Source organism: Triticum aestivum, chromosome 7D (genome assembly GCF_018294505.1).
Source record: "Triticum aestivum cultivar Chinese Spring chromosome 7D, IWGSC CS RefSeq v2.1, whole genome shotgun sequence".
NCBI classification, from domain to species: domain Eukaryota; kingdom Viridiplantae; phylum Streptophyta; class Magnoliopsida; order Poales; family Poaceae; genus Triticum; species Triticum aestivum.
In genome coordinates, this window is record NC_057814.1 from 619,147,781 (window position 1) to 619,152,830 (window position 5,050).

The window sequence follows — 5,050 nt, forward strand, 5'->3', positions numbered from 1 at the left end:
GGTGAATTCAAACATGAGCTAGATTTTAGAAGGTTAGTTAATGTGGATAAGCAGCCACCGGGGACCAATCTATGTGGATACTATGTTTGTGAGAACATCCGGAGACACACCTCTGAGCGGAAGGCATCGGATAGCGTGCGGAAGGCGACGGATAACTTGCGGAGGAGGCTTAGTCCAAAAGCTCGCTTCTGACCAATTCAAGATGAATTAGCAGGATTTTTCATGAGGAAAGTCATCAATCCTAAAGGAGAACACTATACCGAGGACGAAGAAATTTATATGCATACCCGAGATTGAAACTTGTTCGAAGTTGTATATGGTCATCCATCCTAATTGTGTATGGAAACTTGTTCGAAGTTGTATATGGTCACCCGAGATTGAATATATATTATATATTCCTCTTGAATTCTTCTTGTTTGAAATTTCATATGCATGTATATAGTAGCGTAGAATATGTGTACTGAAACTTCATCAAAATTAAAATAAAACACAAAATAAAAAATAAAAGAAATAAAACACTACAAATTAAAAAGAAACCAGGTTTAGGGGGGCTAAAACCCTAAACCTGCGGAGGAGGCCTTTAGTCCCGGTTAGCCACGAGAACCGGGACTAAAGGTCCTCCGCCCCGACGGACTCCTGGCGTCCACGTGGACGGGCCTTTAGTCGCGGTTCGTAAGAGGTGCGACTAAAGGGGGAGCCTTTAGTCGCGCATATTTAGTCCCGGTTGCACAGCCGGGATTAATGGCCTTTGCGAACCGGGACTAAAGGCATATTTTCTACTAGTGTTCATTTCAGAAAGGGACTGTGACCCTATGGATTTATTTACTTGGTCCTTCCATATTCTATGGTGTGCAAATTGCTAGCAACACACTTCATTTAGAAGAAAAGACATACGTTCGATTTTATAAATAAAGCCACGCTGTAGAATTCAGACAACTCTTACTGAATTGATCTATGTCAGCTCATGCTCTCAAGCGGTCAAGAGGTCATTGTGTGTTCAGTCTTCTCTACAGATTAATTAGTTTGTTCAACCCAACAGTCTTATCTACATATATCTAACCACATCAGGAGTTCTGACATGTTTATAGCTGAATTAATCTTTATACATATGGCAGGTGCTGGAGGTACCATGCAAGCAAGCATGGCGACCGCGATCATGCTGCAGTGGCTGGGTATATCCCCTCCCGCTAGCTGAGGATGGGCTCGATGATGATGCTCCTACCCTTACACATGTATTAGCTTCTGCACTGTCTCTTTGTCTCTCTATTACCTTGCCTCCCCACTTATGCTTTGAATTTGCTCTTTGCTTGGCAAGATTAATGTGAGGTGTTTAATTTATGTTCATAAACTAAAAAAATGATGCCTGGTGAGATTTTAGGTGTATCCACCAATAATAGCTTTTGGAATAATGTTAATACAGTTTGCTCTTTGCTGCCCAGTACTTATGAATATAGATTGGTTACTCCACTGCATGTTACTCCGTGTGAGGTGGGCTTAAATTTCTTGTTCAGGTCATGTGTTTCAAGAACATACATATGGATAATTTGAGATTTTTGGTCATTTGTATTTGGCTGTTTCATTCTTCTATAAAACTGCAGGTATATTCCCACATTGAACTCGATTATTGCAATGATTGGGTTGATTTGGACATACTGTGCCTTGAATGACTTTTCCCGTTGGGCAATTCAAATGATGGAAGCCTCTTCGGACCCTTCCACCTCTCCGGCCTCACCACTGGAGACTCAGATGCGAGAACCGCCACCGCCGCCGCCGTGTCTGTCGGTGACGCTCACACAAGAATCCAGAGGCAGTACCTTGGTCCTCTCCCTGAGAACAACAGCTGTCTCATGATGCGGTCGCGGCCCGAGGGTGGCGGGACTGACGCCACCGTCCATGCCATGTTCTGGCTGATCCCCAAGGCTCCTTGCCGATGTCCAACCAGCGCCACACAGCCAATGGTACTGCCGACATGAGGACGCCCACCCCCGTGTTGATCGAGCTTTTTGACCTGAGCCTGATGGACAAGGTCATACGGGCATCTGATTTTGATTTGCTATGTGCTCTCTTTTCACAAGTGTAGCTTTTTGTGTTATAAAACTATGCTACCGATTGTTCTTTGTTGATATTTCCCTACTTGTGTCCTGATTAATGGATCTGAGGTAGTTAGAAGTCACTGAATAACTACTTATACTATTGTGTCAGCCGTCACTGACTATAATTGTTTATATGATACTTGTACTATTATACATGAACTGAGCACACTTGGTACAAAATAGGAGAGTGGAGGGGGCGTGTCCTACCTGGCACCGCCGAGCTTCTGCTCAGGCGGCACGCCATGGGCGCGCCCCAACCACTAGTACAAAATGATGGATGGAGGATACACACGGCGGATGACTTTACTTCATTTCAGAAAGGGACTGTGACCCTATGGATTTATTTACTTGGTCCTTCCATATGGAATGGTGTGCAAATTGCTAGCAACACACTTCATTTTGAAGAAAAGACATACGTTCGATTTTATAAATAAAGCCACGCTGTAGAATTCAGACAAGCAACACACATAACCAAAGTTCAGACATCTCCACTGGAAAGGAGCAACATAAGGGCATGGTTAATACTAGAGCTAGCTGCTGGTTATAAGATGTTGCCACGTTATCTATGGCCAAGCTTATAGCCGGCAACGTGTAATAGTTAGATTTAAATAAGTACTACTTTTTTGATACATGGCCCATCTCCCTCTCTCACAAAGTCTCTAGGAGTACGTGCTACAGTTGAATGTTAGTTTATAGCCCGCTTCTCTTCTCTCTCTTTTTCTCTCTTCCAACTCCGCAAAAATATAGTGCTATTTAAAATCTTACAGCCAGCATACATCACCTTAGAGCATGGTTAATATTATAGCCAACAACCGACTATAAGGAGTTGACATGTCATCTCCAGTCAACCTCATATCCGGCATGTACAATAGTAAGTTCTAAATATGCACTACTTTATTAATAGTTGGCCCACCTTACAATCTCACAAAATGTCTTACGGCTCGTGCTATAGCTAGCTCTTATCCTACAACCCGCTTTCCTTCTCCCTCCTCCAACTAAGCAAAAATACTATATTTAATTCCTTATAGCTTTTTATGTCACCTTATTGTACCTGCTCAAGTTGTTTACATAAACATGTTCTATGTGGACCAACTACCTACTACCAACATCCAAAAGGAAGACTAGCAATGGCATAATTGCAGGCTCGAGTATCATAGGGGGAGAAAAAGATCAATCAAATGCATCCATTGGATTCCCCTTTTTTACTTTTTACTTGAAGATAACAACTGCATAAGAGCATGGTTAATAATATAGCAGGGTGCTATTCCCTAAAAAAATAGCATGGTGACATCTCACCTATAGCAAATATAATAGCCAACACATATAAATGTATAATAGTAGCTATAAAACCTATGACCCGCATTTCACTCTCACAAAGCTTCGTGAAACTCGTGCTGCAGCCGGGTGTAAGTCTACAACCTGCTTCTCTTCTCTCTCCTTTTCCCTCTCTTCCAACTTGGCAACAATATAATATTAAAACCCTTGTAGCCCGCTTAGTCACCTTATTTTACTAGCTCTAAAGTGTGTATCACTAGTAGAAAAAAGGGTCAAATGTGAAGCACATTAGTGCCGGTTTGATTTTGAGCCGGCACTAATGTGTCCATTAGTGCCGGTTCCAACGGCTAGGCGGGCGGAGATCATTAGTACCGGTTCGTGAGCAACCTTTTGTACCGGTTCATGTCACGAACCGGTACTAATGATGCTGCGTCAGGCTGTGGTCAGGCTGTGGCCCCACGGGCACCTTTAGTACCGGTTCGTGCCATGAACCGGTACTATAGTTTCTTAGTAAGCTGTTTTTTAGTCCCACCTCGTGAAGAGAGAGGCACTAGGAGCGGTTTATAAGCCCTGAGTGCAGAGACGATGAAGGAGAGGCGCAATGCTCATCTGCACGTTGCTTAGCTTTAAGCCTTGAGGAATAGTGTAGACTGCACGGAGCTATGTGCAGTGCAGTTTGCACTATTCCGAAAGGCTTGAACCTAATTAACGAGCATTGTGCCTCTTTTTTTATCTTTAATAACTTATTACAACTCCGGATTTCTTGTGTTACGGCAAAAACTGGACGCACTTCATGTACAAACTGGACAATCTCTTTCGAAGTAACAGGGTTTCTGACGAGAACTCATCTGTTACATAGGCACTTCATTTTTTAAAACTTATTACAACTCCAGACTTTTTTGCGTTCCGTACACACCGTTCAAAGCGACGTCATCAATTTCCAACACGTTCTGACATCATTTGCTGTTTTTAAGTCATTTGAACTCCAGCCTACTTTTGCATTCAGTATGCATCATTCAAAGGGACGTCATCAATTTCCAACACGTTCTGACATCATTTGCTGTTTTTCAGTCATTTACCGATTTGTTTGGGGAGCTAAATGACGGTGAAATTGAAAATCACTACAAAATGAACTCTGAAAATGTTGGAACTTGGCATGGTATCATCATTTCGCCCGCATAGCATGTGCAAAAGAGTAGAGAGGGTCACGGCGAAAACTGGACGCACCTCGTGTACAAACTGGACAATCTCTTTCGGAGTATCAGGGTTTCGGACGAGAACTCATCTGTTACACGGGCACTTCAATGTTTTTCAAACTTATTTGAACTCCAGCCTATTTTTGCGTTCAGTATGCATCATTCAAAGCGACGTCATCAATTCCCAACACGTTCTGACATCATTTGCTATTTTTCAGTCATTTACCTATTTGTTTAGAGAGGTAAATGACGGTGAAATTGAAAATCACTACAAAATGAACTCTGAAAATGTTGGAACTTGGCATGGTATCATCATTTCGCCCGCATAGCATGTGCAAAAGAGTAGAGAGGGTCACGGCGAAAACTGGACGCACCTCGTGTACAAACTGGACAATCTCTTTCGGAGTATCAGGGTTTCGGACGAGAACTCATCTGTTACACGGGCACTTCAATGTTTTTTAAACTTATTTGAACTCCAGCCTATTT